Raw genomic sequence first — 23,899 nt, 5'->3', positions numbered from 1 at the left:
TTTTTTAGTTTTTTTTTTTTCTTCCTTGCTTTTTGGGTCACACCTGGCAATGCACAGGAATCATTCCTGGCGGTGCTCAGGGAACCATACGGGATGCTGGGAATTGAACCCAGGTCGGCCTCGTGCAAGGCAAATGCCCTAACCGCTGTGCTATCACTCCAGCCCCCACTAAATTAATTCTTTGAACTTCACTTGCTTTCCTATTTTCATGTAGTTTACAATACAAATATCACCCAAACCCAGGTGAGATTCTTTATTGGGCAGTCACTGAATCACATAACTCAAACAAGCTGATCTGAGAGTGATTAATGAGCTACTTTTAGCTTGAGATCAGAGATGAAGAATTTGTAGAATTTTCTGGTGGCTCAGCATTTGAGAATTCCCCTTTTAATGAGACTGGGGGGAGAAGAAAGAACCCCAGCATGAAAGGAGAATAGTGGAGACTAACATCCTCCTCAGGGGGCTCCCCCACAGATACAGTATTGTATATGGTCCAGGTTATACCCCCTAGGCCTGGGTTCTTCATCTTTCCAACCGTGCATGGCCCCTTCCAACCTTGCTCCCTTCTATGGCTCCTCTTACTGGTTTAAGGAGGTGGTCTTGTGAAAATCTATGAGATTTTCACCTGTGCCTAACCCCCTCCCCCCACCGAACTTGAATATCCTGGGGGCCCATATGATCCTCAGCTTTAAAGTATTGAACTAGACAATCTCTGGCTTTTACTGGGACACTTTGATGAAAGAATCAGAGCATTATGGAGAGACTAAGCTGGCGGCAAGGGGTGACACTGGTCATTGAGGTTCAGGATAGCAGTGGTATAAACTGAGTATGTGGTAGTGGCAGCAGTATCCCCATGGACACTGAGAATATTTTTTTGTTTTGTTTCGTCTGGGGGCCACACCTGGTGGTACTCAGGGTTTACTCCTGGTTCTGTGCTGAGGGATCGCTCCTAGCAGGCTCAGGGGACCATATGGAATGCTGGGAATTGAACTCGGGTCTGCAGTGTGCAAGGCAGGTGCCCTACCCACTGTACTATCACTCTGACCCCTCATGAATAATATTTGCCTATTCCCAGCTTTCCCTGTTCCAACTATTTGGGGGAAGGGGTTGAGGGGCACACCTGACTATGCCCAAGGCTTACTCCTGACTTTGCAACCAGATCACTCCCAGGTTCTGACCTAGAACCTGGGTCATCTGTGTAAAAGAGATGCCGCTATGAGTCTTGTTTTGTGGCCCTCCTATATCTCGTGAATTTTTCTAATATTCGTCATCAGCTACAAATCACTGATACAGAGGGGTTTCTCTGAAAAGATGACTTTCAAATTGAGTGACTTGGGGGAGTTCCTCTGAGGACAGAAAACAACAAGAGGAAGATAGGCTGAAAAAGCTTGTGTGGGTCTGGGAAGAGAGCTCACGTGTCAGAGTACATGCCGAGATTGTGTAAGAGCTCGAGTACTCCTGAGAGCATTATGAATGTGAACCTTGAACCATCAAGTCTACACCATCTAAAATCAACCAGAGTGTCTCCAGGCCCTCCAAGTACAGCTAGCAGTAGTGCCTTAAAAAAAAGAGAGGTGTATGTATCTCACTGTGATTCAATAAAAACGAATAAATAACTCAGATTTTTTTGAGAGAGGGAGGGGGAGAGAGAGATTAAGGGAGAGGGAGAGGGGGGCGAGGGAGAGAAAACAAAGCTTTGTCAGGCATATAGTTCAGTAGTAGAGCACATGCCTCTCATGTGTGACCCGAGGTCTGATTCCCAGAACAGCCCCCACTAAAAAAAAAAAAACCAACAAAACAAAAACAAATTCTTTAATAAAACCTTGTATGGCAGTAGAGACTTTGACTCTCACCAGTTTACAAATGAAGGAGACTCATGGACATAAAACAGTTTGCACACCGTGACACAGCTAAACTGGTGCTGGAGCAGGAATTCAAGCTCAGAGCTACAGGTACACTCCTCACCGTTGTGGCATATAATGTCCTACTTTAATGACCATTATGAGAATCTACCAAAACAGCCATCTAAATTGTTGCTACTCATTCATTCATTTCCTTAAAATATTACCTGAGTACTTACCAAGCACTAAGTACTAAGTCAGACAAGGGGGAATACTAAGTGAGTACCTATGGTGAAAGCAGAGAATCAAAGGCAAGAGACTTTAGCTAAGGTTGATGGATGGTTTGGAAATACTTAAAGGAATAAAGGGGGGAAACAAAGAAACCAGACAATCAAAAAAATCACAAATTCATTAAATGGTAAAATAAAAACTGGGAAGTAAAACCAGATCAGACCAGCAGACAGAGGTTTAAAAAAACAAACGTCAGGCCAGAGAGATAGCTTAATGGGTCAGAATTTTTTGGGTTTGGGGGTGACACCCAGTGGTGCTCAGGACTTATTCCTGGCTCTGTACTCAGGGATCACTCCCGGAGGGGCTTGGGGGACTATATATGATGCCAGGGATTGAACCTGTATTGGCCATGTACAAGGCAAGTGCCCTACCCAGTGTACTAACAGATCAACAGCACTGTATGGTACCCCCAAACAATGTCAAAAGTGACCCCTGATTGTGGAATCGGGAGTAGGCCCTAGCACCACTGGGTGTGGCTCTCAAACAAAAATTTTATGAACCAAAATATCAAATTTAATACTACTGCTATTAGCATTTTGGAGAACATTGCTATGCCCTCCTGAGAAGAAATAACAACATACTGGGAGACAGCTCTCTCTGGAATATAGCCTACCTTTTCTCCTTTTAAAAAAAATTCAGAATCATGTATAGAGAGATGGTACAGTACAAGGGTGCTAGCCTTGCATGCACAGACCCGTATTAGATCCCAGCACCCCATAAGGTCCTTGAACCCAGAGTGAACGCCAAACCAGGACTAAACCAAGAGCAAGAGCAAGAGCAAGAGCAAGGAGTAAGCCCTGAGCACCACTGAGAATGGCTCCAAAACAAAACAAAACAAAACAAACAATAACAACAAAAACCCAAAAACATAAAAACAAACTCAGAATCAAAGGCCAGGGATGTAGATCAGAAGTAGTCACTACTACTTGCCTTTGTGGGGCTCTGGTTTCAATCCCCAGCACCACCAAAACAAACAGTATGAGTAAAACAAAACAAAAACCCTTGAATTAAGTGGCTTTTCACAAATATATAGGCATGAAAGCCTAACTGAAAATACTTCTAAACAGCAATTACTTAAAACATTCACATTTAAAGGTAAATACTCTTCAATAAGGGGCATAACTAACTTCATACTTCATCTCTCAAACAGAAATAATCTCATCAATACATGGTTAATGAAATGAGAGAAAGTGATGTTTTTTTCTTTTGTATGCAAAGCATGTGCTCCAGCTCATTGAGTTATCTCTCTGGCCATTTAATTTTTTTCTGCTTTTTGGACCATGCCTAACAGTGCTTAGGGGATACTCCCAGCTCAGAGCTCAGGGGACCATGAGATTCCAGGGACTGAACCTGGGATTCCTACGTGCAAAGCTATGTTCCAGTCCGCTGAGATAACTCTCTGTCTCAGATCTAGTCAAGTTTTAGAAGCATTATTTTAGGGAGGGCTCTGAAGTAGTGAGTTTGACAAAGAATTCATTGATACAGAATATAGAGATATCTATCACGCAGTATGCAAAATACCTACAAAATGTCCAGTTCTACAAAGAGAATTAAAAAAAACTGAAATAAGCGACTTTGCAAAACCCTAAAATAAAATTACTGTCACTTATGATGGGCATTGTGCCTGACTGTAAAGATGGCAAAGAGCAAGCCAAACGAAGACCCTTTTTTACAAGAGCATCCAATATAGCTGGCATCAATTGAATATGATGTGATCAAGGCTACTGTAGCCACAACTCCACAGTATAATACAGGGGCTGGAGAGATAGTCAGTGGGTAAGGCACTTGTCTTCATGTGGCTGACCCAGGTTCAAGCTCAGGCACCACATATGGACCCCAGAGCCATCCTGGAATGATTCCCAAATAAAGCCATGTGTTTCCCAAAAACCACCACTCCTCGTAAATTGTCTACTTTAATCTAGTAAAATGAATACCGAGATTAGTAAATTCAGAAGATACAGCATGGAATTATCAACGAAATCTTATTTATAATCCCTTATTCAAAAATCTTAAAAGAAAGCACAAAATTGTAGGAGAAACAAACCAAACATATGCTGGAAGGCAAAAAGATGACATGGAAATCTTTAGTGAAAAGTGAGAACATTAACAGATCGTAAGTAACTTAAAATGTATATTCTTATTTTATGGATAGCATTGCTAACTGAATAGATGCTTATCATCACAGTTGAAGCTCTAAAAACTTTAGAGGGCTAATTTGTTTATAGAACATGAAAATGCACTATAAGAAACTTTCTCTATTAAAAGGTTTTTGTTTGTTTTTTTGTTTTTTGGGTCACAGCCAGCATGCATGGGGGTTACTCCTTGCTCATGCACTCAGAAATTACTCCTGGCGGTGCTCAGGGGACCACATGGGATACTGAGAATTGAACCCTGGTCGCCTGAGTGCAAGGCAAACACCCTACCCGCTGTACTATTGTTCCAGTCCCCCTTTATTAAAAGTTTAAGAAAGATTTAAGAGTAAAAAGATTTAAGAAAGGCATTTACTCAGGCTAGAGAGATAACATAGTGGGTAGGGAGCTTTTCTTGCATGTGGCCACCCAGGTTCATCCCTGGAATTCCATATTGTCCCCAGGCACCACCAGAAGTAATTCCTAACTACAAAGCCAGGAGTAACCCCTGAGCATCCCCAGGTGTGGCCCAAAACAAAAACAAACAAACTAAAAGAAAGGGCTGAAGGGCTGGAGAGACAGTATAGCTACGGCATTTACCTTGCAAGTGGCCAACCCCTGTTCAATCCCAGCATCCTATATGGTTCCCTGAGCACCACCAAGACTGATTCCTGAGTGGAGAGTCAAGAATAATGCCTGAGCAAAACCAAACCAAAACAAAAACAAAAAAGATATCTACTGAAATTTAAGCTGCTGCAGGACAAATCTAGTCTGTACTCTTAGAAAGGAGGAAGAAGAAAGCCAATTTCTGGGAGCTGGCAATTTGGAAAAACAACAACAATAAAAACACATCAAGGAGCCGAGCGATAGTACAGCGGGTAAGGTGTTTGCCTTGCATGCAGCCGACCCGGGTTTGATCCCCGGCATCCCTTATGGTCCACTGCCAGGAATACATTCCTGAATGTAGAGCCAGAAGTAACCCCTGAGCATTGCCAGGTGTGACCGCAAAAGCCAAAAAGTAAAGCAAACAAACAAAAAATCCCCCTCCAAAAACCCAAAACCTAAGGCACAGAGGAAAATATATGACATAATGTTATAAAGAAAATACGAGCTGCTATACCTTCCTAAAGGCATTCTATTCCAGAAGCTCTAAAATGCCTACCTAGTATGTCACCACTTAACTCTATCCCTTCCACAAATTTTTTGCTTTGTTTTTGGGTCACACCTAGCGATAGCAGGGATTACTCCTGGCTTTACACTCAGGAATCATTGTTGGCAATGCTCAGAGGATCATAGAGGATACTGGGAATCAAACCCAGGTCAGCTGCAATGCTTTACCCACCGTACTCTCTTGAGTCCCTTTTCCACAAACTTTTTAACTTAGGCTACTGGGAAACTTCCTTCCATTAACACATTTCAACTATTACAAGGAAGCTAATTAAAAAAATAAAATTCAAGTAACACCTCAATTTGAAGGAATTAATGCATTTCATAATGCAAAAGGTACCAGTAACCTAAGAGCCCGAGGCTAACAAGCGTTAGAACAAAGTACACCTGGTGAAGACTACTCATGTAGAACCAAGGATTGAATAATAATATCCAAATAAACATGAGGAACCAACCATTTCAAGGGTGGCACAGTTCTTGTTTTGATCTTGTATAACGCAGTGAAAAGAGAAGCAGAATTAAAACACTTTGGCATACTGGGGATACAGCTCAGTGGCAAAGCACATGCCTTATATGTGTAAGAACTGGGTTCAATCTCCAGCACTGGGAAAATAAAATGAAAACAAATATAAGATACTTAGACATCTGGCACAATACATTGATTGTGCCAATTAACCTAAATTTTCTCATCTGCAAAATGTGAAGCTAATCAACTTTCATGGGTTGTTATAAAGAATAAATAATGAAGTCATGAGATTAAGCACTGCAAGGAGTGATCCCTAAGTGTAGAGCTAGAAGTAACTGAACACTTCTGGATATGGCCTTCCGAAAACAAAACAAAAAGAATCAACATTTTATGAAAGCATATAACAGAACCTAGATCATAGTAGGTGCTCAACAGACATTAGCCACATCTAAATTCTATTACTAAGGTCTTATAAATTCAATTATCTATAGTGGATGGCATTTCTACATCTATAGTGGGTTAAATTCCTTTCTCCCTTCCTTTCTCCCTTCCTCCCTCCCTTCCTGCTTTCCTTCCTCTCTCTCTCTTCCTTCCTTCCCTCCCTCCCAGAGAGATAAAATTGATATAGGAAATTCCATTGCAGGTTGGTGGGGACACAGAGTGGGATGTCTTTATCATATCTGCTAGCATTGAAATACAAGAAGAGAGACAATATGCCTTTGTTACAAAACAAAGACTCCATATAAGACTTATTAGAGGGGGCCATAGCAATAGTGCAGTGGGTAGGATGTTTGCCTTGTAGCCAGCCTACCCGAGTTCAATCCCCAGATCCCCACATGGTTCCCTGAGCCTGCCAGGAGGATCTCTGAGTGCCTAGCCATGAATAAACTCTGAGCACCACCAGGGGTAGACCCCAAACAAAAAGTAACTAGAATGTTAATAGTTTTATTTTTGTTGTTATTCTGGGGTCACACCCAGTGGTGCTCAGGGGGTTGCTAATGGCTCTGCACTCCTGGGGGACCATATGAGATTCTGGGGATCAAACCCTGGTCAGATGACTGTAAGGGACATGTCCTATACACTGTACTATTGCTTTGGCACCTTCAGATTTATAATAACTAAAGTGTACAAACAACTTGAATACCCATTAGCTAATAAATGAATAAATGTATGGGGTGCTTACATGTGTGATGTTAATTGGTAATGATAAAAAGGAATGAAGTACTGATACATGCTATACTGTGGATGAACTTTGAATTCATGGTGCTAGATGAAAGAGAAACTCACATAATTTCATTTATACGAAATGCCCATGACAGACAAATCTATAAAAACAGATTTGTGATTTTGGGGGATGTCAGGAAAAGGTGGTGGTAGTTAAAATATACTTCCCTTTTTAAAAATTAAAGATAAATTCGCATAACATAAAATGATTCCAAAGTACATCATCTATGGACCAGAGAAATAGTACAGTAGGGAGATTCAATCCTCAGCATCCCTGAGCCCACCGGGAGTGATTTCTGAGCACAGAACCAGGAGGAACCCCCAAGCACTGCCAGGTGTAGCCCAAATCTCCCTGCACCCCCCAAATAAGGTAGATAACCCAGGGGCCAGGATTGTAGTTCAGCAGCAGAGTACTTTCTTCCTGTGTGAAGCCCTTGGTTCTAACTACAAACACACACATACACACAGACACACACAGACACACAAACCAAATCCCCCCCCCCCCGCACCCCTCCCCTCTTTTTCCCAGATCTAAGGATGCTGGGGAAAAGAGGGGAGGAGACTCTAGGATACTGGTGAAATGATCCGGGCACTCTGGTGGTGGGAAGGGAGTAACAACATTGTACATATCATTAACAAAGCTTTTGAATTAAAAAAAGAAAAATCAGGTTCAAGATGGATAGATGGTTACCTCAGCCTTGAGGTGGGGCTGGGGAGACAATTTCCGAAGTGCACATACCTACAATGCCCTAACAAAAAAGGGCGTGCACTAAAACTGGTTGGTTAGTGGAGATCTCTCTGACAATATCCCTCTGAGAAGGGATATCTTTCCCTTTGTTCTTCTGTATTTCCAAGTACTCTACTACAAAAAATTTACCATTATTATACTAAGATAGAAATTGCTAACAGAAACCAGCTTTGGACTGAAAGGGACTTGAGTATGAAGTGGGTTCCACTACACAACAGGTTGAATAATCCTGGGCAAAATGACCTTCTTCAAGATCATGGTTTTTTTTTTTTTAACCTGTAATGTAATCCTACTCGGATTTGGGCTGAGCATCCTCCACCCAGATCCTCCAAATTCCAGTAGGCGGGGGTCACACCCACCAACTGGCCCCCTGGCGCAGTGTAATCCCATCAATGGCCAAGACTCAGAGACTATAAAAACCAGCTCCCGGAAGAGAACAGTGCAGTCTCCTGCCCCTGCGCCTGACTGTCCTCGCTCGCCGGGACCCCTTGGAGGGGAGCGGGTTGAGCTTTCCTCCCCGCCCCGACCAGGGCTCTGGCAGCCAAAGACTTCCAGGACCAGCCACCACCATGCTGGGACCACTTATGAGACACCTTATTAGGTAAAGGCCCTCCCGTTGATCATCGATTTGCTCGAGCGGGCCCAGTAACGTCTCCATTGGAGACTTTGTCTGGCATATCGAATACTCTCGGTAGCTTGCCGGGCTCTCCGAGAGGGGCGGAGGAATCGAACTCGGGTCGGCCATGTTGGCTGCATGCAAGGCGAACGCCCTACCCGCTGTGCTATCGCTCCAGCCCTTCATAAGACACCTTATTATGACATCTTATTATCTCATTCCTACTTTGGACAAACTGGCAGGTTACCAAATGTAGCCTGCCCACACGGCAGAGTCTGGCAAACTCCCCGTGGCGTACCCAATATGCCAAATACCAGTAACAATGATGGGTCTCATTCTCCTAAAGAGCCTTGAATATAATCTCAGGGCTAGGATGAAGGAGACGTTACTAGGGCCTGCTTGAGGCAATCGACGAATAACAGGATGATTTGTGATTTGTGAATGTAATCCCATCAACGGCCAAGACTCAGAGACTATAAAACCCAGGTCCCGGAAGTGCGCGGCCGCATTTGCGGCCGCACAACATCTTATCATCTCATTCCTACTTTGGAGAAACTGGCAGGCTACCGAATGTAACCTGCTCACACGGCAGAGTCTGGCAAACTCCCCGTGGCGTACCCAATATGCCAAATACCAGTAACAATGAAGGGTCTTATTCTCCTAACTCTGAAAGAGCCTTGAATATGGCACTTTTTAAAAAAATCTCAGGGCTAGGACGAAGGAGACGTTACTGGGGCCTGCTCGAGGCAATCGACGAATAACAGGATGGTTGTGATTGTGACTGTGAACCTGTAATGCAGATTATATGTAAGATCTCACGGGACTATTGGAAACATTAAATGAGGTAACTCTGTAAAAAACTTATCGAAATATATGGTACATGGGAAGTGCTTAAGAAACTACTTTTAGGGGCTGGAGAGATAATACAGCAGGTGAGGTGTTTGCTGATGAAGGTTTGATCTCCAGCAACATATACGGTCCCCTGAGTCCTGCCAGGAGTGATCCCAGAGCACAGAGTCAGGGGTAAGCCCTGATCACCCCCAGGAGTGGCCCAATTTCCATGAATTGTAAGAAAGAATAAATAACAAAGGGTGGAAAGTCAGTATAGTGGGTTAGGTGACTGCCTTGCACTTTGATCCCCAGCACCATGTATAGTCTCCTGAGCACTGATACGAGTGATCCCTGAGTGCAATGCCCAGTGTAAAACCTAAGTACCACCTGGTGTGGCACAAAAACAAAAAACAAACAAAACACCTGTTACATGGAGATAATAACTGTCATGGGGCTGGTTTGACAATTACACTGAGATAACTGACACACTATAAATATTACAAGTGAGTTACAAAGCATTATTTGCAGTAAGAAAAACAATTGTTTAATAAAACCTTCACCTCAAAGTATTGCATCTAACCTTGATCTCCTGCAATACTACAAAAACAAGTGATATGCAGTTACTAAATGAGCCACTCCTAGCTGTGCACCTAAGTGAAATAAAAACATATGTCCACACGGAAACTTATCTATAAATGTCCACAGAACTTTCATTTATATCCCCAAAGTATAAACAATTCAAAATTAACATAAATAAATTCTCATCAATGGGTAGATAAAATATGTCATATCTATATAATATTAATAGCCATAAAAAAGGAATAAGGTACTTATTAATTTCACAACAGTGGATGAAAACGGAAACACTGTAAATGAAAGCCAGGCACAAAAGGCCACATATTGTATGATTTCATTTACATGAAATGTCAAGAACAGGAAAAGTTACAGAGACAAAAATCAGATTAGTGGTTGTTTAGAGTTGATGGAGAAGATGTGGACAGATGGTATACTTAGAGGGTATATGTTTCTTGGTGGGGTGGGCAGGGTGGGTGATGAAAATATTCTGAAATTAGTGGTGAATGATTGAAGAACTGTGAATTAAAAATGCAGAATGATGCACATTAACAGGACAGTTTTCATGAACCTCAATTATAAGGCAAAGCTCCCCAATTCTTTCTTCTTTGCTCTGTCTTACAATCACGTTCTATGAATAGAATGGTTTCTACCTTTTCCTTTACCTTGAACTTCATTTATGTGGTTTCTCTCCCTTAAAAACTTATAAGCATTCTGTGGGCCAATTTCTTCATCTGACTCATCTACTGATCCCCTAAATCTCCTAAATTTACCAATTAGTGATTCTCAAACTCTTTTTGACCATGGCCCTCCTCCAACCTTGTTACCTTGCTGCGGGCCCCCTCTCTTACAGCTGGAGCCCTAGTCTCCTGTTGTGGCCACTCCCCCTAGTATTCAGTTTTAACCTGCGGTCCCCTTGGAACACCCTGGAGAGTCACAGAAGGGCCATATAACCTCTGGTTGAAAAATGTTGCCTTAGGTCTCCAGAGAATGAAATGGGCTTAGTAGGCACTAATATTTGAGTGGATAATAACACAACTATCTTCCACATAACCACATAATGTGTTTTGTACATATCAAAATGCTTTTGCTCATGTATTTTTATTTATACGATGAATCCCCACCCCCATACCGGGTGATACTCAGGAGTTACTCCTGGCTAGGTATGTGGGGGGTTCTCCTGGGGGTTGTCCCTGGCAGTGCTCTCACTAGGGGAACAAGGGGTCAGGAATCAAACCTGGACCTCCTTATGCGAAGTATGGACCCAGCCCTTTGAGCTACTGATTTGAACCTAGCAACCATGTGAGGAAGATGGGAAGCTACTATCATTCCCATTTATAAAGAAGAGCAGCAGCACAATGCCTTGTGAGAGACGGACCCACTGAACTGGAATCTAAGATCTCTTGCTCCAGGCCACACTAAGTCTCCAACTGGCATTATGATTCTGAGTGAGACATTTACCATCTGTGATATAAGAGGTATACTCTGAGTTGAGCCCCAAACCCTTCTTAATGCCAATCTGTCCCATGGATTTAGAAACACTAGGTAGCAGCCAAGTGGCAATGGAACCCAAGTCACTTGAATTCTTTCCCCTGGAGTTGTCCTTGGTCCAGGTGACAACTGACCCCCTTTCAACATCCTGAATTATGCAAAAGATATAAGCAACTTTCCTTTCACTCTTTGTAGTGGCTCTCCTGCTGGTGTAATTCTGAAGACAAATGCACTTCCAATGCATAACGATCATTGGAACTGGCACAACAAAACAGAGTTGGGGTGTGGAGCCCAATGAACTTAAGTGAGGTTCATTTTCTGTGACAGCATTTCTAATGGGAGTGGAAGGCAAGAGGGAGGTTCCCAAAAAATGCTCAGGGGCACACCAGGGCTGTCTCCAGCAACATTCAGCCAACTGGGTCTGTGAACATTTCTAAACCCAAGTTTCCTAAATTGTAAAACAGAACAATAATCCCTATCACAGACTGATAAGAAATGAAGGACAAACATACAAACTGTGTTACACTAAGCCTCGTAAAGTAAAGTAAAGTAAAGGCCCTCCCGTTGATCATCGATTTGCTCGAGCGGACCCAATAACGTCTCCATTGGACACTGTCTCCATTGGACACTAAGCCTCATAAATAATAATAATTATGGATATTGGCATTTTGCAAGTTTATCTGACAACCCGCACACATGAAGGTACTGGCAGAGGGACAAATCCACGCGGTTTCCGGGGCCGAGACCTCCAAGCCTACTCAGATTGGAGTCGAGCATCCTCCACCCAGATCCTCCAAATTCAAGTAGGCGGGGGTCACACCCACCACCTGGCCCCCTGGCGCCGTGTAATCCCATCAACGGCCAAAACTCAGAGACTATAAAATCCAGTTCCTGGAACCGCGACATCATATCAGGACATCTTTTTATGACATCTTATAATCTCATTCCTACTTTGGACAAACTTGCAGGCTATCGAATGTAGCCTGCCCACAGGGCAGAGTCTGGCAAACTCCCCGTGGCGTACCAAATATGCCAAATACCAGTAACAATGATGGGTCTCATTCTCCTAAAGAGCCTTGAATATAATCTCAGGGCTAGGATGAAAGAGACGTTACTGGGGCCTGCTCGAGGCAATCGACGAGTAACAGGATGATGAAATGAAAATGATGAAATGATCTGACAACCCAGCAACAGATATTATTATTATCATTACCTCATTTTATAGATAACTGTTAATGAGGCAAGACAAGTTAATTTGCCCAAAGTTATATTTGATAAATGGAGAGTTAAACTAAATAGTTTACTGGAAAGCCTAGGATTTTAGCTGCTAAAAAGGTTACTATTACAAGTTCAGGCTGTGTTGCCCAAAAGATACTTTTGTTTGTTTTTATTTTTGTGCCACACCCAGCTGTGCTCAAGACTTACTCCTGACTCTGCACTCAGGGATCATTCCTGGAGGGCTGGGTGGACAATATGGGATGCCAGGAAAAACCTGGTAGGCCTCATGCAAGGCAAGCACACCATTACCCACCGTACCCGTGTACTACTGCCACCTTCTCTCCTTCTGCCCTCCCCACCTCTTGCTATTCCTTAGGGTTAAACTAAGAAACAAACAAACAAACAAACACTGTCCTCCGTTGTTCATCGATTTTGCTCGAGTGGGCCCAGTAACGTCTCCATTTTGAGACTTGTTGTTACTGTGTTTGACATATTGAATATGTCACAGGGAGCTTGTCAGGCTTTGCCATGCGGGCGAGATACTCCTGCGGGCAAGATACTCTCGGTAGCTTGCTGGGCTCTCGGAGAGGGGTGGAGGAATCAAACCAGGCTCGGCCGGGCTGGCTGCACGCAAGGCAAACACCCTACTGCTGTGCTATTGCTCCAGCCCAAACTAAGAAATAAAAACCTTAATTCTGGGGCCTGAGCAATATACCGTGAGAAAAGTGCTTGCCTTCCAGGTAGCTCACCTGGGTTTGATTCCCAGCGTCCCCTCCCATATGGTCCCCTGAGCACCACCAGGTGTGATCCCTGAGTGCAGAGCCAGGGGTACTGCCATGCATGGCCCCAAACAAAGCAACAACAAAAGACATCTCATTGATTTGACTGATCTCAAACTTGAAAAGTATTTCAGGATGATGAGCAAAGGTTGCACAAGAACTATACTGAGAATGAGATATAGTTGATAGGATAGGTCTATTATCAAAGAAACTGCAGAAAAATTATTTTCCATTTGAGGTTTCTGGCTCAACTAATTCTATATGTGACGACTGGTTTCTCTGAGGAAATCCATCCTAAGAAACACTTCCCTTTATAGAACATGTGCTGTAATTTCAATTTTGCCTGATCAGGTTCTGTAACGTCATTTGAGCTTTGTGAAAATTTTTTTCTTCATATTTTCAGAACCTTGCTTTTTCAGAAATCATAGCTAATTTAAACATCTTCTCTGAGGCTCACAGTCATGGATGGTCACATAGAGATAAAGCGAGCATATTTTGACAACACTGTCCTATTCCACTGTATTCAAGAGCATCTGCTGTCTTGAATTTTGCCTTTTATGTGCATCTTTCTGAATTCTCCCACAATTCAAAATGTCTCTTAAAGGGAAGCCTTTGAAGATTCACCCTTTAACTATACTCCTAGCAGAAAGGACAAGGAAGACTAAGTCAATTTTTTAAAAATTGTTGTTTATAAAAGTAAAGTAAAGGCCCTCCCGTTGTTCATCGATTTGCTCGAGCGGGCCCAGTAACGTCTCCATTGGAGACTTTGTTGTTACTGTGTTTGGCATATCGAGTACGTCACGGGGAGCTTGCCAGGCCCTGCCTTTCAGGCGAGATACTCTCAGTAGCTTGCCGGGCTCTCCGAGAGGGGCAGAGGAATCGAACTCGGGTCGGCCATGTTGGCTGCGTGCAAGGCAAACGCCCTACCGCTGTGCTTGGGGCTTACTCTTAGCTCTGCACTCTGGGTGCAGGGGACCATACATATGCCGGGGATCGAACCTGAGTTGGCTGCATGCAAGATAAGTGCCTTACCTGCTGTACTATCTCTCCTGCCCCTAACCCATTCAAGTTGGAATGACTTCCTTTCTAAGTTACATGCAGCTGTGCTGTATCTACGTATCTCACTCAGAAGTGACCCAGGTAAGCCATAGTCACCCAAACACTAAGGTATCAACTGATAAAACTCTCTGACCAGAAATGCCTGACTCCTAAGAAAGACTTACTGCAAGTAAAAGGTTCTGTTGTTTTCTGCAAAGACAACGTGGGGGTTATAAACAAAAGATTCTACCACGGTCATGATCCTACTATTGTCTCTTGCAAGCTCCTATCTGGATACCTGGGTGAGGTCTGATGCTATTCTGCTTCCCTTCCCAAGAAATGGGGTTAATACATCCCCAGATGGCTACAGGGAGGATTAAGGGTTATTATTCTTGGCATTCATCTCTGTCCCAGCTCTAACAGTTGTGTCCCTGTTTGTTGCAAATAATAGAGTAAAAATAAAAACACAAACAATGCCTTCCATCTGACTCTTTGGGCAGCATGAGAATTTGCTGTTCACAGGTCTTTGACAATGTTCAACCTGTTGTTTGAATCCTCCTCTTATTCAGGTTTCGAGTTTTTAGAGTATTAGTCACTAATGCCACAAAGTCCTTCGAGGAGTCAGCAGCTATTACTAACAGTATAAAGAATGAGTCCCAGAAGTTTCAGGGTTGCAATTAGGCCTGAACTCACCGGAAGAAGCCAAAGGTTTCCTCTGTCTGCAAACCTGGTCTCTGAAAGACAGTGAGGTTTAGTGAAAATTACGTATTTCATCATTCAGACCTCATATACCCACTGTATGGTAGGTACCATCGTCAGTCTCATTTCACAGATGAGAAAACGGTATCTCTCAGGAAATACATGACTGAGGAGAAACAGGTCAAAGAGCTAAGAAAAGGTGATGCAGGTTCAAACACGAGTCCCACCATGCTACTTCTGCAACCTCTTACCAAATTGGTGAACTGTCTGGAGCCTCAGTGTTCTCAGGTGTAAAGTGAGGGACATTACTTCAGAAGAGATTTCTGGGGATTAAATGACATACAATAGAAAACTATCTAGCAAGTGCCTTGCACCATTAAAAAAGGGTAGGCATTAGGGACACCTCTTTTTTTTTTAACGAATCAAGATGGCAAAGAATTTGATATGGTATTCACAGAATAACAAAGTTTAAATTATTCAAAGAGGGCTGTGGAGAGAGTTCAAAAGATTGGAACACATGCTTTGCATACTGGAAGCATAGGATCAATCTCCAGCACTGCAGGGTCCCCCCAAGCACCAATAGCACCAACCCTGAGCACAGTGGGTTGTAGCCCCAAAAGCAACACCAATAAACCCCTAAGATACTAAAGTATCAATGAGCCAAATTTCCTATATATATATATGAAAACAATTCACAACTTCTCAACTTCTACTTCAACCAGATCCTTGATAGAAGTGGCACAAGCTTTAATACCTTCAATGATGGGTAACTCACTCTCTTTCATGGCAGATAATTCTTATTCTGCTTTTTTTTTTTTTTTTTTGCCACCAACTGGCAGTGCTCAGGGTTTACTCCTGGCTTGGGGATTAGAAGATCATATGGGGTGTTGGGGATCGACCTCGTTAGCCATGTGTAAGGCAAGTACCCTACCTACTATACTATCACTCTGGCCCTGACAATTTCATTTTTATAAAGTGAAATTCTCTCTTATCAAGACAAAGTTCACCTTCTTGGAATTTCTGTCCTTCAATACTAGTTGCTGCCTTCTGAAATCAAACAGAGAAAGTCCATAACCCTTTCCACATAACAGTTTTTCAAGTATGTGCAGGCAGGTATCATGTTCCTCAGGTATTTAGCTTGAGTTCTTTCACTTCTTCCTCAAGTGACACAGTTCCCAAGTCAGATCAATATCCAGTCTCAGAGCAGGCACACATGGGTTTGGTTCCAATCCTTTCTCATACTAGTTGTGTGATCTTAGGCAAATTATTTACCCTCTCTGAACCTACTTCTTCATCTGTATAATCAGGGAAAGTTATTTCTGCCGCACAGGGCGTGCATGAGGATTAAATTAAAGTACAAACACTATCTAGTACAGGACTAAACATATACTGATCCTCAGTAATAGTAATTTTTAAGAAATATTCTCTAAAGTAAATTATTGAGAATTAAATGTAGTATTAAGGGTATGGTTTCTGTTGGTAAGTGCCAGTGCTCAAGTTTTTAAGAGTATTTATCCTAGCAAACAGGAAAACACAGCCCGGCGGTTATATGGGTCCATCTGTAATAGCAACACAAAGATGCAGGGGAGAATCTGGGAAAATAAGGAAGAAATAGGTAATGAAATAAGACAGATCTTTAAAGCTGTACCCAAAAGAAAGGCAGCATTACCCTACTACATGTTGCTATGACTCCCTCAGACCCAGGTCTGCACATGTTGGCCACATGCCCCAATTTTATTTACTTTAAATCTTTTTGTTTTTGTGTCACACCCAGTGGTGCTCAGGGCTTATGCCTGGCTCTGTGCTTAGAGATCACTCTGGGCAGTGCTCAGGTGACTATAAGCGGTGCCAGGGATCAAATCCAAGTCAGCTGCATGCAAGGCAAGCAAGTGTCTTATCTGCTGTACCACCTCTCCAGCCCCACATGACCTAATTTTAAGGTGAGCGAAGGGGGCCGAAGCGATAGCAAGTGGGTAAGGTGCTTGCTTTGCACACGGCTTACCTGAGTTTTATCCCCAACACCACATATGGTCCTCTGAGCCCAGCCAGGAGTAAGCTCTGTGCACTGCTGAGTGTGACCCAACAAACAAATGGCAGGGGGGATGGGGAGAGGAGGTGAAGAAGAGGAAAAATAAAAATAAAAGAATGACCTGGGTTTGATCCCCAGCATCTCAAACCCCACCAGGAGTGGTCCCTGAGCACAGAGCCAGGAGTAAGCCCAGAGTACTGCTGGGTGTAGCCCACAAACAAACAAACAAAATTCAAAACCGACAAACCATCACTGTCAACACTATTACCACGGGCCAGAGAGTAAGTCAGCGGGCTGAGCCCATGCTTTGCATGCAGGAGGCCCTGTTCAATCCCTGGCATCGCACAGTCTCTGGAGAACCACCAGCAGTAACCAGGAGTGGATTCTGAGCACAGCCAGTGCAGCCCCCTCCCCCCTCCCCAAAAATTCCAAAACCAAAACCAAAAAGTCACTATTACCACACAATCATCACACATATTTTTCCCCTGAAAGAATTACAGGTAGAGATAAAAGATTATTACCCAACAATTCTGCAAAGTTGACACAAAGTGCTTCTTAAAATGAGGTGTGACTTGAACATGAATGCCCCAAAAGAGTTCAAAAGAGTGGAATAGGGCAGCATGATCACAAAGAAAAGGTTATTTTCCACAAACCAATGAAATATAATGACCTATAGTGAAGAAATCCATTGCTATCATCGCTGATCTTGATACTCAGCCTACTAGTTTCTCCTGGGTCTGTGAAAAAGGACTGAGTCAACAGACTCAACAGCCGAGATGCATTTGAAAACCTTTTAACAAGAATTAACAAGGAAGAACAGCTAGAACTCAAAACAGAAACAGCCTGGAGTAGTTCCTTCCCCACCATGAGCAAGAGGCTGGCCACTCACGGAGGCACCGAAAAGCGCTAACGTACAAAAAGCTGGGCACTGAGTCAGGAGGTATCCTCAGAAGTTTTCTTCTCAAAATGGATTCAGGCTTGCTGAAAGCGTACACTGAACCGCGCCACTGCACCCTGATCATTCACCTGTACCTCGGACGGATGAAAAGCTTCTAAACTCATAAGCTGGGGAGAACTTTAAAATGTGCTCTGCCACCACCTCGGGAAGTCAAACAAAGTCCCTTCCAGACGTTCGCCCTCGGTCCCCAGAGCTCATTTGCAGAGAACCTGGTAGACACCTGCAGAGGAGAACCAGAGGGCACCCAGCAGATTCGACCTGGCTGGCGTCCCGGGCGACCCACTGCAGCTCGCAGTGTCTCCTCTCGGCTCCTCTCTTCCGATTGGCCCTTCGAGGATCCGGTGCCCCACGGGGCCTTTGTACAGGCGCTGAAGTCGCCCGCTGGAAACACCTTGGCGGAGTACAGCTCGGCGCCAGAACGGGCCACTGAAGGCATGTGCCGCTGCCAGAACGCGAGGCGCCGAGTGAGAGAGCGGCGAGAGCAGACGGGGCACGGACCGGCACCGCCGCGGAGAGCCAGCGAGCAGGTCGGCGGGGCACTCGGGCGCTCCCACCTGCCCCCCGCGTCCCGAGATCCCGCGCCAGATCAGATGTCAAACAAAAACTCCGCAAAGAAGTCCCGCGGTGGGACGCCTTCCACCCCGCCCTCCGCAGGGCCGACCCCGCACGGCCCCACCAGGCCCCCGACCCACGCTGCCCGGTGCACCGGCGAGGCCTGCCCCTGCCCGGGACACCCCGGGGCCCCGGCGCGGGCGGGCTCCGGCTCCCGGGCCGGCGTGGCAGGGGCCGGCCCGCAGCGGGGCGGCCCGGGTGCCGGCTCTGCGGGCGCCCGTCCTCGCCCGGGCGCCCGCCCAGGGCAGGGGGCGGCGAGGCTCCCCCCGTACCTGTCAGGCCTCTTTCCAGGACCAGCTGCGGTGCAACTTCAGGAGCCCATGTCCGTCCGGGGGGGCCCAGCCCCTCTCCCGGGAGGGGGGCCGCGGATCCCAGGGAGGGGGCTGGGGGGCCCGGGCAGCTCTAGCCCCTTCCCATGCTCCTCGGCCGGCGCCTGACCGCGGCCGGACAGCGCCTCCGCCCGCCCCTGCGCACCGCCTCACACCCGCGCTCACACACACTCACACTCCCTCGCGCGCTCTCACACACGCACCCCCCTCCCTCCTCCTCTTCTGTTTATCTCCTCCAGCTGTCTGGGGACCCAGGAGAAGCCCAGCAGCGCGCCTGCGCCACGCAGTCTCCGCCCCCGCCCCGCGCCTCGCAGCCGGCGGCCACGCTACGGAGGCAGCGCCTGGCCGTTTCCAGAATGGCGAGCCGGGTTCCTCCCGCCTCCACCCCGCCCGGCCCGCGCCCGGGCAACGTCCGCTGCCGGCGGCGCCCACTAACCTGCTAGCGGGGGAGCCCCGCACCGCCGCGGCCAATCAGCTGCGCGCCTGGCGGCAGGGCCGGCCAATAGGCGGGCGGCAGAGCCGAGCTGAGCCGCGGGTCATCCTGGGAATCGTAGTTTTTCTCCGTCCGCGAACACCCGCAGAGTGGGCTCACCCCCCGCCCAGTTGCCATTAGTTACCCGGACGCACTTTGCGCCCCCACGCCCACGAAAAATTCAGGTAGCTTTGGGACCGTCTCCCTACACACACTTTCCCTTTGCCCCTCAGAACTTGAGGCAGTCTCCTGAGAACCGCCTTTGAGACTTCTTCAGAGTCCCTGAATTATGGGACTCTCAGGGTGGGGCTCAGATCCTTAGTCTTTCCCGCTCTCAGAGGGAGCTGAAGTGGCACGTTCCTCGCTCTTGTCTCCTAGGCTAGAGAAAACGAGTATACAGGAATCAGTCCTCCAGAGGCCGGCCGACAAGGGAGCCTGCCACATGTACTCTGGGGACTTTGGGGCAGGGGCCAGAGCCAAATTCCATGAGAAGCCGAGGCGGCACTGCCGGAACACCTCCAGTCTTGCGAATTCCCAAGTCCACTGGAGACGATATTCTTGGTAATAAGGAAGTTCCTGAAGTGACAAGCGAGGCACATGGCTGTCTTCTGAACGCAGAGATCAGGTTCCCCGTGAGGTGCTGCAAATCAGAAAAGGAAGACGTTGCCAACATCTTCCCAGACTGGAAATTTCCCACATATAGGGTGCCGTTTTCCTAATGATGATAGTTTGCTTTTATTGAGCAATCACCATGCAGTCCTTTAAAGCTCTTTAGACAACTATTACTATATTGTGCTGTGCAGAAAAGGAAGCTGAGGCATAAAGAAGTTAAAAGCAACTTGCCCAGTGCTTCAGAGCTGAAAAGGAAGTCTAACTCAAACCTAGATATTCCTGACTCAGAGTCTGAGATTCTCAGTCTTCTTATTGTGGGGCCACTGCAACTGATGTGAAGTGGAGGTGTGCGGGCGCTGGCATGTGTCCCAAGGGATCAAACCTAGGACCTAGCATATATAAGACATATGGTCTGGCCTCAGAAATAGTACAGTAGCTAGAGTGCTTGCCTTGAATTGGGCAAGCCAGGTTTGATCTCGGGCACCCCATATGCTCCCTGCAAGGAGTAATCCTTGAGTGCAGAGCCAGGAGTAAGCCCTTAGCACAATCCTGATGTGCTCCACCACCCCTAAAAAAAGTGCTGTGTCACTTTGAGCTATATCCCTGGCTTTGAGAGTCTGTGCTTTTGAGCACTCTGCCCTTCCACTGTGACCAGTCACAGCACCAACTTTCAGGAAAAACTGGTATTTATAGTGCTTGTCCCATGTTTAAACTTCAAGTGTTACATGGATTTGTTTCCTGCTTTAACTCACATCAGTCTGTGGGCTCCCAAAGGGTAATTTTTCACTCTTTGGAGGGATTAGAGTTGTGAATTCAGTTTTGTGTAGTGCCTGTCTCCTAAAAATGTTATGGGCCATTCCTGCTGGTCTTTCTCTCATACCTATTCCACATAATACAAAACTTCATAGACTTTGGGACAAGAAAGCTTTGGGATAGCCTATCCATATGCCCAGGTTTATGCTGAAAGCCTGTTAAGTTCACTGAGTTAAATAAAATAATATGAGCATTTATTGAACACCATGGGAAATAAGTGCTTACTAATAAATTAAGCAATACTCTTACAATTACACAAATTGGAGTGATGTAGCTGGTATTAGAAACCAAGTTTATTTGAATCCAGAACACCGCCCTCCATTTTACATATTTAATTATTTTATTTTCCCCACTTCCCTTCTTGTGTTGCTATTGAATGACAAGGGCTCACATACTTCATTGTGGTATACCAGAACCCACACCCTTTGTTATGATGCCAAGGACCCCAAATCATAGTGCCAATTGGATCACATTTGGCATGTGTAATGCTGCCAGGGATTTAACTCAGTCTTCTGCTTCTAAAGCAGACATTCCACCTCTGATCCCACACCCCATGCCCTAGAAATTCCTTTTATGGGAGTCAGGGGTTTGGGTCACATCCAGTGTTGCTTAGGGTTTACTGTCTCTCCAGCCCTGGAGTCCTATTTTTTTTTATGCTTTTTTGGTCACACCCAGCGATGCACAGGGGTTACTCCTGGCTCTGCACTCAGGAATTACTCCTGGCGGTGCTCAGGGGACCATATGGGATGCTGGGAATCAAACCCGGGTCCGCCACGTGCAAGGCAAATGCCATACCCGCTATGTTATCTTTCCAGCCCCATGAAGTCCTATTTTATTTTATTTTATTTTATTTTATTTATTTTTTTGCTTTTTGGGTCATACCCGGCGATGATCAGGGGTTACTCCTGGCTCATGCACTCAGGAATTGCTCCTGGCGGTGCTCAGGGGACCATATGGAATGCTGGGAATCGAACCTGTGTCGGCCATGTTGGCTGCATGCAAGGCAAATGCCCTACCCGCTGTGCTATCGCTCCAGCTCAAAGTCGTATTTTTTTTTTTTTTGCTTTTTGGATCACACCCAGCGTTGCACAGGGATTACTTCTGGTTCATGCACTCAGAAATTACTCCTGGCTATATATGGGGGACCATATGGGATGCTGGGAATCGAACCCGGGTTGAGCCGCATATAAGGCAAACGCCCTACCCGCTGTGCTATCACTCCAGCCCCCCGAAGTCCTAATTTTAACCCTTGTTCTATGTTGGCAACGCTAAAGAGGACCTTAGAAAACACAGCAAAAAAGTGAGAGTAACAGAAGAAAGAAAAAAAATTTCTCACTTCTGTATCTCCAAGTATAATTTCTGATATGTAGTAGATACTCAGTAGATATTTGTCAGAATGAACTTCAGTCAATAGAGTAGATGACAGGAAGGAGAAATCAATAATAGTTAAATTTATTATTTATTATTTTCTTCCAGGTGTTAACTTGCCCTTCATGCATTCTTTACATGTATGAATATACATGGATTTGACATGTGTATATATTGCACATATACACGTATATACCTACATGCATTCATGTACATGAATTGATACATGTATCTATATACACACATAAATACACACACTAACTCATTTGATTCTTACAATTATCTTATTACTTAGGTATTAGTCTTACTCCCATTCTATATAGCAGAAACATATACTCAAAAGAGGGTTAAGTTCAGAATCAAAAGAGGCCCATGGGTGTCGCTCAGTAGTAGAGTACATACCTCACATAAGTAAAGGCATAGGGTTGAGTCTCTGGTACCACATAAACAAAAAGTCTCTCAGAATCAGACACCAAGGACAACATAGATATTTTCAGATCAGTTTAAAAGAGCGCTTTCTAACCTACAGAGCCAGACTAGGACAGTTATGAGTTCTCTACCTTTGGAAGTATTTAATTATATGATATATTGTTTGATCACACTTGACAGTAAATATGATGTCTAACATAATTTAATTATATGATAGATAATATGATATTCCCAACATACCCTAGAAATATTATTACATAATATTTAGCTAATTAACCAGTTAATTCCAATATTCTCTGATTTGGTTTCTGTAAGTATACAATACAAACATTATCCCAATAAGGCTCATGCAACAAATGAAGCTCTTTTTTATTTCTCCTAAGAGTACTATATGGTCCTCCAACTGATCACTAACTCTGCAGTGTGGGGTCATGGATGACACCATTCTCACTTCCTGATTGGACTCCTGGGCAAAATTGAACCTAAAATTGAAGATGGTATTTCATACACTATTCACATTGGCAAAACAGAGGCCCGGGGAGATAGAACATGGCTGATACCAGTTCAATCCCCAGCATTACATATGGCACACCAGGAGTGATCCCTGAGAACAGAGCCAAGAGTAAGTCTTGAGCATCATTGAGTGTGCCCCCCAAACCCAAAACGTCAAAACAATCTAATCATTCTTCTAAAGAGGGGGAATGGATGGGTAAATTTGTGTTTAGTCCATACACTGAAGTACTACACAACTAATTAAAATATTCAGGACTGGACAGACAGTTCAAACGAATGAACTCATGCTTTGTATGCATGGGGTCCAGGGTTGATCCCTGGCACCAGAGTCCCCCAAGCTACCAGGAGCAACTTCCTAACACAAAGTCAGGCATAGTTCCCCAACATCTCCAGGTGTGGCCCCAATTCAAAAAAGAAAATTTTTGACATGAGCAATAAATAAAATAAAATAAAAAGAACCCTCCCCCCCTTCATGAACACCACACCATTACTTGTGGACCTCAACTAAGAGTGCAAGCCCACAGACACAAGACAGTGCAAACCTAGGTGACACAACAGCTGTGTGTGTGTGCACCACAGTCTGATGTGTGGCCCCAGAAGTGTGATCCCAGAGAGCATCACAGTTAAAACTGTGCGAGCACCAAAGCCAGGCA

At 44.9% G+C, this 23,899-nt stretch overlaps 1 protein-coding gene across 1 annotated transcript in view; it reads right to left on the bottom strand.

The window, feature by feature from the left end:
- Nucleotides 1-19,402, bottom strand: part of WDTC1 (WD and tetratricopeptide repeats 1) — a 65,283-nt gene extending 45,881 nt beyond the window's left edge. The window contains exon 1 of the mRNA XM_056123001.1: nt 18,983-19,402. The gene's annotated coding sequence lies outside the window, so the exon portion shown is untranslated. The remainder of the gene's footprint in view (nt 1-18,982) is intronic.
- Nucleotides 19,403-23,899: the final 4,497 nt, after the last annotated feature.

The sequence above is a fragment of the Sorex fumeus genome, unplaced genomic scaffold (assembly GCF_029834395.1).
Source record: "Sorex fumeus unplaced genomic scaffold, SorFum_2.1 ptg000047l, whole genome shotgun sequence".
NCBI classification, from domain to species: domain Eukaryota; kingdom Metazoa; phylum Chordata; class Mammalia; order Eulipotyphla; family Soricidae; genus Sorex; species Sorex fumeus.
Note: the sequence above shows the minus strand (reverse complement) of the source record. Positions and strands in the feature narration are given on the sequence as shown.